Source organism: Arachis hypogaea, chromosome 17 (genome assembly GCF_003086295.3).
Source record: "Arachis hypogaea cultivar Tifrunner chromosome 17, arahy.Tifrunner.gnm2.J5K5, whole genome shotgun sequence".
Taxonomy (NCBI): Eukaryota; Viridiplantae; Streptophyta; class Magnoliopsida; order Fabales; family Fabaceae; genus Arachis; species Arachis hypogaea.
The window spans coordinates 41668972-41682874 of NC_092052.1; the positions used below are offsets into that span (position 1 = coordinate 41668972).

The 13903-nt window shown below is 39.3% G+C and overlaps 1 non-coding gene across 1 annotated transcript; it reads right to left on the bottom strand.

Annotated features, from left to right (window-relative positions):
- Positions 1–11973: 11973 nt before the first annotated feature.
- Positions 11974–12077, bottom strand: LOC112767758 (small nucleolar RNA R71). Its single transcript, XR_003185199.1, has one exon. It is a non-coding gene; the product is annotated as a small nucleolar RNA R71 (small nucleolar RNA).
- Between the last annotated feature and the right edge of the window lie 1826 nt (positions 12078–13903).

Sequence of the window (13903 nt, forward strand, 5' to 3'; positions counted from 1 at the left end):
TGAGGTCTTAGACTAATCAAGGATTCACTTATTAGCTCACTTAGCCTTATATATATACCCCTACCTTTACCTTGGCCCTATTACAACCTTAATTAAAGACCTCATGATTTTTGTATGCATATATTCTATAATTGTTGATTGGTTAGATGAAGAACAAAGTTATAGAAAGTAAGGATAAAAAGAAGAATAGAGTGATTAACCCAATAAACACTGAGTGACTAGAGGGTAAACACAAAATCCAGTGAGGGTTCAATAGCTCATCAACATATATCTCTGCTTAAATTATTAATTGTCTTAAAAAATTGTAAAATATTTTTCTCTCCCATCTCAATTGTAAAGGTACTTTATCACTATCTAAGGTTTGGCTATATATATATAAGATTCCTTGAGAATGTAAATTAATTCAACTACATGTAAGTTTTATATACAAGTAAATAAAAAAAATTAGAATTACATGATTCATTTAGGTAGTTGCATTTAGAATAAATTGCATTGCATGAGATTCCACCACTTCAACCTTACCTTACTCTTTATCTTGGATTTAGCATGAGGACATGCTATTGTTTAAGTGTGGGGAGGTTGATAAACCCATATTTTATGATATATTTTGTGCCTAATTTAAGTGATTTATTCAATCCTTCACTCACTTATTCATATAAATTGCATGGTTTTACTTTCCCTTCCTTATTTTGTGATATATGTGAAAAACATGTTTCTTATGCTTTAAAAATAATTATTTTAATTACCCTTTACTTCCATTCGATGCCATGATTCGTGTGTTGAGTAGTTTTAGATCTTCTAAGGCAGGAATGACTTAAAGGATGGAAAGAAAACATACAAAATTGGAAGGAAAGCATAAAACGGAGTTTTTGAAGAAACTGGTAGTGACGCGATCGCATGGACGACGCGGCCGCATGCCAGCACGAAATGGTAGTGACGCGACCGCGTGATTGACGTGATCGCGCGCCATAAGCGAAACGCATATGACGCGGACGCATGACTGAAGCGACCGCGTGACAAGGAAAACTCCAAATGACGCGTCCGCGTGGGGGAAAACTCCAAATGATGCGGCCGCGTGACCCACGCGGACGCGTGACAGAGGCCACGCACCAGAAATTACAGAAAATGCTCCCAGCGATTTCTGAAGCACTTTTTTGCCCAAATCCAACTCCAGAAGGCATAGATCAGAGGTTATGAAGTGGGGGAATGCATCCATTCAGAGGAGAGTCTCCAATTAGTTACTTTTCATGAATTAGATGTAGTTTTTGAGGGAGAGGTTCTCTCCTCTCTCTTTTAGGATTTAGAATTAGGATTAGGATTTCTTTTGCTTTCAGGATTATCTTTTTATCAGGTTCAACATTCCTTTTTATTTATTTTCTTAATTTAATTTATGAATTCTTCTATGTTACAGATTATTCTTTGAATTAATGTTATTTGATGTATTTCAGTTTATTATTGCTTTCTTTTATTTATGTTACTGTTGCTTCCAATCTGAAGACATTTTTATTCCAGTAGATTTACTTTTCCCCTTTTGGTCTTAGTTAATAAATCAGTAACTCAGGAGTTATCAAACTCAACATGATTGATAATTGTCATCTTTGCTAATTGAATTGAACTTCAATAATCCCAATCTTTCCTTAGGGATTAACTAGGATTTGAAGATCAAACTAATTAGTCACTTGACCTTTCTTTACTTTAAGTAAAGGCTAACTAAGTGGAATTAAGATTCAATCTTCATCATCATTGATAAGGATAACTAGGATAGGACTTCTAATTTCTCATACCTTGCCAAAAGTTTATTTTACAGTTATTTATTTATTTTACAGTCTTTTACTTATTTTAATTGCAATTCAAATCACTTGTTCCTCATCTTCAAAACCCCGATTTACAATCTTCATAACCAATAATAAGAACATACTTCCATGCAGTTCTTTGAGAAGACGACCCGGGGTTTGAATACTTCGGTTATCAATTTTTAAGGGGTTTGTTACTTGTGACAACCAAAACTTTTGTAAGAAAGGTTGATTGCTTGGTTTAGTAACTATAATTGCAACAAGAGTTTACTATAACTTCTTAACCATCAATCTTCTAGTTCTTCACCTACTCTGTAGACTGTCTTCGTCCGTCAGCAGCAGGTCCCTATCTCCAAAGGTGCCATACAGAGAGCATTGGACCTTCCCCCTTGTCCTAAAGGATGGGATTCATATCAAGAAGCATCTCGTAAGCGCCAAATGTATCAATTTGACTGGGATAGCGTACTTAGAGTTATAGCCCAACCTGGCAGCTAGTGGATCTACGGGCAGCATCGTTCAAAACCCAAGAGCATCTCAGCCTAGTCACTCACCTAGGAGGCTCGCGTGTGGGCACAAATTATGTCCCACTATGTCTTTCCAAGCACTCACGAGTCGACCTTCACAGCAGACATGGCTGTCCTCATCTAGTGCATCCTGACAGAGCAACCCCTCAACCTGCCCTGACACATCCGGGATGCCATGGGACACGTACAGATAGCGGGTAATCTGCCTTTCCCCGCCTTGGTTTTAAATTTAGTCTCTGCAGCAGGTGTGTCCTCTCGGGCAGGTGACACGAAGGTCATGATCCCTATAGCCGACCAGTATGTCCCGAACGGGAAGTACATCAGGCCGCCAGTTCCCTCTGCAAGCTGGCCTGCAGATCCATCTTTGGATCCTCCTCCCTCCTCCACTCCACCATCTTCTACACCACAAGTGCCATCTACCCATCAGATGTTCCTTTAGATCCTTGAGAGGCTCGACCGGCAAGACCAGCAACTGGAGCAAATGGAGCGCCGTAACAAGCGTTGATACGACGACCTGAAGGAACTCATACTTGGTACACACCCAGCTCCAGAACCAAAGGACACCCCAGCTTCCCCTTCATCCAGTAGCACAGGCAGCTAAGGCAAACCAGACACTGGAGGCGACGCTTCCAGCCCTCCCTTGCTCCTTACTGATGGCAAGGAGGACCGTGCCAAGCTTTAAGTGTGGAGAGGTCAGTCCTTGACTTCTGGAGGTAACTTTTCTAGCTCTTAACACCAATATTTTTAGTTTTTCTTTTATTAGATAGGATAGATTGTATGATAATAATTGTTTGCATGTATGTTTTGCTTGGTTAAAGTAACGAGTTTCCTTTCAAGACCCTATTTTATGATATTTCACTAATTTAAATTGAAAATTTTTGTTAAACTTGTCTGAGGATTATAATTTGGAACACAAATTATAGCAAAGAACACACAACCTGTGAGACTTGAGCTAAATTGCATGGTTACACTATTTAACCATAATATTTTTTTCTTGTGTGTTTTCTTCTCTATAAGTGCAATCTATGCTTTGTTCCATTCTATATGTCCATTGTTTAGTGTATTTATATGCTTGTATATGATTGAGGCCATCAATTGTTGTAGCTCACTTATCCCAAATAGCCAACCCTTTCAATCACCTTTGTTAGCCACCTTGAGCCTTTTAATCTCCATTTATTCTGTATATTACCACATCACTAGCCTTAAGCGGAAAAATAAATTAATTACCCCAAATTGAATCTTTGGTTAGCTTAAGTTAGAGAGTGTGTGTCAATTAAGTGTGGGCAACCGTGGGAACTTGGGTTGATAAGAAAGTGTTGAATTGACAAAATATTGGGAATTTGGGTGCATACTTATATGAGACCAGAAAAATTAAAAATCAATGTGCATTGATATGTTGGTTTACTTTTATATTTTTAATCAAGAAAAAAAGAAGAGAAAAAGAAAAAGAAAGAGAGAAAAAAAGAATATATATATATATATATATATATATATATAAAAGGGGACAAAATTATCCCAATGCTAAATTTAATAAAAGATCAAGGCACATGTGGTGAAATTAAAGAAAAAAAATTTGGTACATGAGTATGTGAATTATACAAAAGTGGGAATTTTGGGTAGCTAGGCATGATTTTAGAATTACATAGAGTGTGTGTTAGGCAAGAGCTTAGGTTAGTCAAAGATTCATATTATAGCTCACCTGGCCATACATGTATCCTCACCCTTACCTTATCCCCATTACAACTATGAAAAGACCTCATGATGTTTGCATTGATATACTAAATATTTGTTGATTGGTTAGATGAAAAATAAAGTTTAGAAAGCATGACTAGGGAAGAGTAGAGTGATTGACCCAAGGCACTTGAGAGATTAGAGTGCATACACACTACCAGTGAGGGTTCAATGCTTGATTCTATGTTTCCTGCTTTCATGAGCTGTCTTCTCACAAGTTTACTTGTCTTTTATTGCATGATTTGAATTAGTAAAATCTGATTTATGTTTGTCTTGGAGAACTTGTTTACTTTTAACCAAGTAAACAGAATCATCTTAGCATATAGTTGCATTCATATATAGGTTGCATTGCATGAGTCTTACTTTTCCTTATCCATTCTCTTTGTCTCCTTGAGCTTAGCATGAGGACATGATAATGATTAAGTGTGGGGAGTTTGATAAACCACTATTTTATGGTTTATCTTGTATTCAATTGAGTGATTTTTATCAAGTCTTTGCACACTTATTCATATGATTTGCATGATTTTACAATTCCTTCCCAGTTTTGTTGTATGATTGAAAACTTGCTTCCTAAACCTTTAAATTGAGTATTTTTAATGTCCTTTCATACCATTCGATGCCGTGATATGTGTGTTAAGTGTTTTCAGAGATTACAGGGTAGGAATGGCTTAGAGGATGGAAAGGAAGCATGCAAAAATGGAAGGGACACAAGAAATAAAGGAGACAACCAGCGAGAGGCGACGCACACACATGGCTCACGCGTGCACGTGAATTGGATTTTTGCACAGCGACGCGTGCGTGTACCTGACATGTACGCATGAGAAGTGATTTGCACAGCGATACATGCGCGTACCTGACCCGTACGCGCGACACGCAAAGATGGCCAGCGACGCGTACTCGTGACTGGTTTACAATTATTTATTTTCTGGTATTCAACTCTCAAAATTTCTCAGAAAACTTCTGATTAATAAGATAGCACCCTTTTGCCAACTCATTGGGAGACAACCTGGGATTCATACTCCCAGTATTTTTATTCTAAAATTTGTGACAACTCTTTCTAAATTGATAAGCAGATTTTTGCTAGTTAAGAACTGTACTTGCAACGTATTTCTTACATTAATTTCTTAATCGGCAAATTTTCGCCACGTCAAACACTTTCTCCAAAATAATGAACCCCCTATCCACCCCAACCTCCACTGGATGACAACATCCTAAATATTATTCGCCAAAGGGAAATAGAGCTTCAAACCACACTTACCTCTGCTTTCATCGGTCTTACGTCTACTGTCCAAGCTCTTATTTCTCGTGTGGAATCATCCTTTATTCCCAATATTCAACCCTCAAGCTCTGGTGCACTTCTTTCTCAACCACATAATGTTCTCTCCATCCCATCACTACCTCCTATGGAAGAGCACCCACATTCATCAATCCAAGAGCAACACGATCCCAATTATGCTAGTGACATAGAACAAGAGAGAAGGGATCGTCTTAGGGACGTAATGGATCGGTTTCACAAATTCATACTTCAAAAGAAGCAAGAGGAGGCCCAAAAGGTGGAGGTAGGAGAGACTCTTGAAGAAAGTTGTCAAGAGGTAGAGGTCATCAACGAGGAGTTGGATTTTGTACTAGAGCAAGCGGAGAAAGCCGAAATTATTGAAGAAGAGAAAGTGGTTGAAGACTTAGGAGATGCGGAACCTCGATGGGAACCTCCAGTCATAGAACCTCCCTCCAAGAAGCTTGAGATTGATGTTGAGGAGGGTGTACAACCTCCAATGCCCTTGGTAAGCAATGAAGAAGAGATTGAATTGGAAGAAAGCTACCAAGAGGAAGAGGTTGAAATTGAAGAAGCTTGCAAAGAGGTGGAAGTTGTCAAAAAAGAACACAAAGGAGTGGAGCTTGAAATCACCTTGCCAAAGTTACTGGAGGCCTCTTCCCCTAAGTCACCATCATCCTTCACAACATTCAAGTGGGTAAAATTCATATCCCTTAGCTTTCTCATGCCACTTGAATATGGTTTGCTTGAGACGGATGGTCAACTTAGGAATATTTGTGGCTTTAAGAGTAAGAGGGAGATGGTTAGTGATAGGAGTTGTCATGCAAGGTTCAATATGGTTGCATGCTCCAAATTGAAGTACAAAGATTGGTGTAGATCTCGATTGAATGGGTTTAGAAAGTTATTTGGATGTCTCAGTGAGAATTCTGATTGCTCACCACCCAAGTGGAAAAATGATGATCAACAAGAAGACGGGTGCAAAAGCAAGGTTTGGGACCCCGGAATTCATTCTAGCAATCAACACTCTTGGGGCCTTGTCACTTGCTTTAACTTGCTTGAAGGCTTTATGCAACTAGTGTGGGATCCCGGAGGCTATTGGAATTACAAATACTGGTGGGAATTCCTGGATGAGTTTAAGCACAAGCCACCATGACAAGGAGTTCACCGAATGTCCAACTTAAGGACTTTAACTAAAAGTGCTAGGTGGGAGACAACCCACCATGGAATGATCTTTCATAATTTCTGCATATTCATCTGGATGCTGCATTTTACATTCTGCATAAAAAAATGGGGAAACCCACGCGTGCACGTAGGCCACGTGTGGGCGTCGATTCTAAGTTTTGCTATCCCATCCAATGAACAGAAAGTTGTGATGGAATCGTTGGCTGGTGTGCTCTACGCACAATTCGACCCACGCGTATGCGTGCATCACGCGTGCGCGTCACTTGCAACTTGGGAAATCCACGCGTACGCGTCAAGCACGCGCACGCGTGGATATGGAAATCGGCGTAAATGGGTGATTGACCCGAGAGTTGTGCTGCCCTCGCACTGGAACTGTGCTAGAGGCACAAATTCAACCACGCGTACGCGTCCCTAACGCATGCACGTCATTTCGCTTTTAGACCAACCACGCGTACGCGTGGGCGATGCTTACGCGTCAAATGGCCAACTCATATGTCACGCGTGCGCGTGGCCCCCGTTTTTGAATTCTTGGTTCTTTCTTCTCTCCTTTCTCCTTCTTTCCTCCTCCTTTCTTACTTTCTTCTTCTTCATCTCTTTAACTTCTCATCCTTATTCACTTTCATTCTATTTTACTTAATTCATTTGCATACTTTCATTCATTGCATTTTAATTTTGTGTATATTTTTATTTTCTTCTCTAAGTTATTATTTTACCATTGGTGTTAAACGGTTCTTATTCAACTGATTGCATCTCTTTTACATCTTGATTGCTTCGTGCCTTGTTTTATATTGTTGGGTGATATTAATTATCTGTCAATCCCAATCTTTTATGATACATGTATTCCTTTTGCATTAACATGAATTTATATTGTCTTTCATTATCTACTGTCTCTTCCCCTTTGTAACAATTTTTGTACTATTGATATGCCATGTGCTTCTACTATTTTCTCACTTGCATGTTGTAGCTACCATGTACTTGAGACTCTCGTTGTTTGGCATTAACCCACCCATATTTTCTTTGTTTTATATCTTTATTTTTGGGTTACTTTTCTTCCCTTTTTCTTTCAGGATGGCCACCAGGAAGGAAAACGGAAAAATTTTACATGAGGCGACAGACAAGTCCATCTGCACAATCTTTGGAGAAACACATCATTTGGAGCAACCCGTCCACATGCACATCTTAGCATGCACCGAGAACGGTGCAATCTTTAAGTGTGGAGAGGTCAATACCGACTTTCGTGGGTTAGTTATTTCCCATTTCAACACCAATATTTAATATTCTTTGTTAATTTGTTGTTGCATTTGCATGTTTGTTTGATTTTGTGCATGTTCTTCTACTACTCGGTTAAAATAATGAGTTTCTTTTCAAGACCCTATTTTATGATATTTCACTAATTCAAATTAAAATTTGTGTTAAACTTGTTTGAAGATTGTAATTTGGAACATAGTTTATAGCTAAGAACACACAACCCGTGAGATTTGAGCTTAATTACATGGTTATATTATTTAACCATAATATTTTATTCTTGTGTGTTTCCTTCTCTATGATTGCAATCTATATTTTGTTTCATTCTATATGTCTACTGTTTAGTGTATTTACATGCTTGCATGTGATTGAGGCCATCATTTGTTATTAGCTCACTTATCCCAAATAGCTTACCCTTTCAATCACCTTTGTTTGCCACCTTGAGCCTTTTAATCTCCTTTGTTCTATATTTTACCACATCACTAGCCTTAAGCGAAAAAATAATTAATTACCCCAATTGAATTTTTTGTTAGCTTAAGATAGAGACTGTGTGTCAATTAAGTGTGGGGAACTGTAGAAACTTGGGTTGATGAAAGTGTACAGTATTTCATTGATAAAATATTGGGAATTTGGGTACCTACTCATGCGAGACCAGAAAAATTAAAAAAAAAAATCCATGTGCATTGATATGTTATTTTTAATAAAAAAAATTCAAATAAAAAATATTCAAATAAATAAATAAATAAGGGGACAAAATTACCCCAATGTTAAGTTTAATAAAAGATCAATGCATATGTGATAAAATTAAAGAAAAGTTGATGCATGAGTATGTGATGCAAAAGTGGTAATTTTGGATAGCTAGGCATGATTTTGGAATTACATAGAGTGTGTGTGTATGTTAGGTGAGAGCTTAGGTTAGTCAAAGATTCAATTTATAGCTCACTTAGCCATATATATATCCTCACCCTTACCTTAGCCCCATTACAACCTGATGCCAGGGCATTTTGGCCAGTTTCACTGACCTTTTCTTTACTATTTTTAGGATAGTTTCATGCATTTTCTTAGGAAATAAGCTAGTTTTGGGTAGATATTCACTTACACCTTGATTCAAGCATACATTGTGCATTTTACATGATTTCATGAGGATTTTGCATGAGTTTAGTGACAAATTGTATTCTGCATTACCCATGACTTGGACTAGAACTTTGATGCACTCTATTGCCTGATTTCAGGACCAAAGGAAGCAAAGAATGGGAGGTAACTTGCAAAGTTAATGAGAAAAGTGACTGCCAATGACGCCCTCGAAACCATCATTACCCACGTTAAGAGTCACGTTAACTAAGTTAACGTGAACTCTAATGTGAAGAAGGGAATTTGAGCCAACATTAGTGACACTTAACATTATCACTAACGTTGGCCAATGCTCACAAGTGGCCACGTTAGAGTCCACGTTAACTTAGTTAACGTGGCCTCTAATGTTAAAAGGGGGAAAGGAAGCAAACGTTAGTGACATTCAACATTGTCACTAACGTTGGCCTAAGTGCACAATGCCACGTTAACTCCCATGTTAACTTGGTTAACGTGGAAGCTAACGTGAAGAGGTAAGAGTGGTCGACAACGTTAGTGACACCCAACATTGTCACTAACGTTGGAAGTAACCACACAACCCCAAGGAGCCACGTTAACTTCCACGTTAACTTAGTTAACGTGGAGGCTAACGTGAGAGAAGAAGGTGATGGCCAACGTTAGTGACATTAAACATTGTCACTAACGTTGGAAGGAGCCACACAAGCCACTATGAGCCACGTTAACTCCCACGTTAACTTAGTTAACGTGGAAGCTAACGTGGATGAGTGAATGATGAGCCAACGTTAGTGACACTCAACATTGTCACTAACGTTGGGGATGGCTAAGCATGGCCACGTTATAAGCCACGTTAACCTAGTTAATGTGGATTCTAACGTGAGACATGGGGGCACATTGGAACGTTAGTGACAATGTTGAATGTCACTAACGTTCTCGAAGGATGGCAAGCCCACGTTAAAGAGCCACGTTAACTAAGTTAACGTGGGCTCTAACGTAGGAGCAATGGGGGCTTTTCAACGTTATTGGGAAAGTTAAGTCCCAATAACGTGTGCGAAGGACCTAGAAGCAACGTTGGTGGCAACATTTGTGCCACCAACGTTAAGGTTATCGTGGCTTTTACTTAGGAACGTTAGTGAGAAAGTTGATTGTCACTAACGTTCTCGAACTCATATTTTCACTAAACGTTAACAACCCTAACAACCTGAGCTAAAATCTCTGCCCACTTCACACTTTCTCTCTGCAAGTAAAGCCAAGCCCAAATGAAGAAGAGAACTGCTTCAAACTCAAGATCCAAAGGCCCAAGACTTGAAGAGCCAACTAGAAGATGAGAAGAGTAGTATATATAGGAGTAGCTTTGAATTATTTGGGAGAGTGACTGGGAGTTGGAAAATAGCATAGAACTACTTCCTGTATTTTATTTCTCTGCTCTTCTAGTTTTCATCATGTATTCTCCATCTTTGTTTTCATTTTCCAGAGCTATGAACAACTAAACCGCTTTCATTGGGTTAGGGAGCTCTGTTGTAATTTGATGGATCAATACTAGTTTTCATTATTCTTCTTCTATCTTTTCTCTTGATTTTACTTGAAAGCTTTCGATCTTCATCCAATTGGGTAGTTATCTTGGAAAAGAAACTATTCATACTTGGATCTCTTCTGAACCTTGGAAAAGGAATGAAGAGATCAAGCTAGAAATGCTTTCTCATGCTGGACCAAATTGGGTTTGGATGGATATGTGACTATAATCCTCTCAATGCTTGATTTGGGAAATGCATGTGGTATAATCAGTGACCATACTTCATCTCTTCTCATGAGAAATTGACCAAGGAATTGGCTATTGATCAAGATTTGAGAGATTGAATTACAAGAAATTGTAATTCAATCACTTAAGATTGCCAAGGAGATCAATGAGTGCATTGATTGAGGAAGAGATATAAATGAGATTGATCCGGAGAATGCAACATCTCCTAAGCCCAATGAACTCCCCATTTCTGATCTTACCCATTCTCTTTAATTTCTGTCATTTACATTTATGAGCAATTCCCCCATTCCCATTTAAGATTCTGTAATTTACTTTCTGCCATTTACTTTCCCGCATTTAACTTTCTGCAATTCTCAACTCAATTTCTGAATCGCTCAACTAGAACATTCCTCTAATTAAAGTTGCTTGATCAATCAATCCTTGTGGGATTCGACCTCACTCTATTGTGAGTTTTTACTTGACGACAAATTCGGTACACTTGCCGAATGAAATTTGTTATGAGACAAGTTTTCCGTGCATCAATTTTATGGCGTCGTTGCCGGGGATTGATTGTGCATCAACAATGATTAGGTTGGAGGATAACTAGATTGAGCATTTTATTTTTGTTTGATTTAAATTTCTGTTTGAGTTATTTACTTTCTGTTTTAGTTAATTTCTTCCCTTCCCCCTACTTTTTTTTTGTTATTTACATTTCATCTCATTAACCCACTAACTGTTTGATATATTGCATCACTCACACTAACAGTAATTCTGACAGATATACTTTCTGCACCTATTCTCTTTGCTTGTACTTGTTGGTTTTATGACAGGGAGAAGAAGCGGGGCTTCAACTTCCTTTGATTCTGAACCTGAGAGAACCTTCCTTAGACTAAGGAGGGAGGAAAGAGACAAACATGTAGTTGGTGCTAAAGAAGAGGAGGAACACTTTGAGGAATACTTTGAACCAAACATGGAAGAAAACATGGAAAACCATCATGAAGAAGAGGTCGAGCAAATCATACTGGGGAGGATAGAAGAGTTTTAGGCTCTTATATCAATCCAAACCCAGGAAACTGTGGAAGTAGTATTCAAAAGCCAACCATCCATGCCAACAATTTTGAACTGAAGCCATAGCTCATCACCCTTGTGCAGAACAACTGTTCGTTCGGAGAAAGTGTCCAAGAGGACCCAAATCAACATTTAACCACCTTCCTGATAATATGTGACACAGTGAAGTCTAATGATGTTCATCCTGACACCTATAGACTACTTTTATTTCCATTCTCACTCAGGGATAAGGCAGCCAAGTGGCTAGAATCTTTCCCAAGGGAAAGCTTGACAACTTGGGAAGACGTGGTGAACAAATTCTTAGCAAGATTTTACCCTCCTCAAAGAATCAATAGGCTGAGAGCTGAGGTCCAAACCTTCAGACAACAAGATGGTGAGACTCTATATGAAGCATGGGAGAGGTTTAAAGACCTGACAAGGAGGTGTCCACCTGACATGTTCAACGAATGGGTGCAGCTTCACATTTTCTATGAAGGGCTCTCTTATTAGTCAAAGAAGGCCGTAGACCATTCATCTGGAGGATCTTTGAACAAGAAGAAAACCATTGAGGAGGCTATAGATGTCATTGAAACAGTAGCAGAGAACGACTACTTCTATGCTTCCGAAAGAGGGAACACAAGAGGAATAATGGAGCTAAACAATGTAGATGCTCTGTTGGCCCAAAACAAGCTCATTACCCAACAGCTGGCTGACCTCACCAAGAAGATGGAGAGGAACCAAGTGGCAGCAATCTCCACTTCATCAACAACCCAAGAAGGAGTGAATGAAGAAGCAGAGGGTAGTCAGGAGCAAGCCAACTACATTGGGAATTCACCTAGGCAGAACCATGATCCATACTCCAAGAATTACAACCCTGGATGGAGGAATCACCCGAACTTTGGGTGGAGAAATCAACAAGACCAAAGCCTTGATCAAAGACGCCCAAATCCAAACAATTTCACATCTAGACCATATCAACATCCTAATAACAACACCTCTCCACATTCATATCAAGGCCAGAACGACCCTCCTCAACCTGACCTGTCATCATTTGATGAAAGAATCTCAAGGATTGAAAATCTACTTGAAGGCATATGCAAGGATATCCAAGACAGTAAAGCATTCAGAGAGGAAGTGCAGTCAAATATGCAAAATCAGGATGCTGCCATCAAGAAGCTTGAGACACAAATTGGCTATTTATTCAAGCAAATTCCCAGCCACAACCTTCGCAGTAAAACTAACTCAACCAAAAGGGAGGAGTGTCAGGCTATCACCCTTCGGAGTGGGAAGGAACTGAAGGAAACCCCCCAGAAACCACAAGAAGAGCAGGACGAAGCTCAAGTTCCAACTTTGAGTTCATAAAAAGGGGAAAGAGTGCTGAAACCAGACATCCCAAGAGTCACATACCCTCAGCAACTAAAGAAGAAGGGAGATGACAATCAGTTTTCGAGATTTTTGGAAATCTTCAAGAAGCTGCAAATCAACATACACTTTGCTGAAGCAATAGAACAAATGCCACTCTACGCCAAGTTCTTGAAGGAGCTCATGACTAAGAAAAGAAGTTGGAAGAACAACGAGATTGTGATACTAACAGAAGAGTGTAGTGCTATCATTCAGCACAAATTGCCCCAAAAATTGAAGGATCCTGGGAGTTTTCAGATCCCTTGCATTATAGGGGAAATCACAGTGGAGAAAGCCCTTTGTGACTTAGGAGCCAGCATCAACTTGATGTTAGTAGCTATGATGAGGAAGATGAAGATAGAGGAGGCTAAACCAACAAAAATGGCCCTACAGTTGGCAGACAGGTCGTTCAAGTTCCCACATGGCGTCGTAGAAGATTTGCTGGTGAAAGTGGGAGATTTTATCTTCCCACCAGACTTTGTAGTGCTGGACATGCAGGAGGAAGCCAAGGCTTCCATCATCCTGGGAAGACTGTTCTTGGCCACTGCTGGAGCTGTCATTGATGTCCAAAAAGGTGATCTTACCTTAAGACTACACAATGAAAAAGATGACATTCAATGTGTTCAAGGCCATGAGTTACCCACCAGAACAATTGGGGGAATGCATGAGGTTAGATCTACTTGAGGAGGAAGTGCAAGAGAATTTTGAAGAAGAAGAACCTGAAGAACCTGAGAGATTGGTAGATGAGGAATCTGAATCAAGTGAAGAGGTTGCAACAGCAGAGATTCATATACAAGGTGCACCAAAGGAAGAAAACGAAAAGTCAGAAGCACCCAAACTTGAACTTAAAGCACTACCACCCACTCTCAAATTATGCATACTT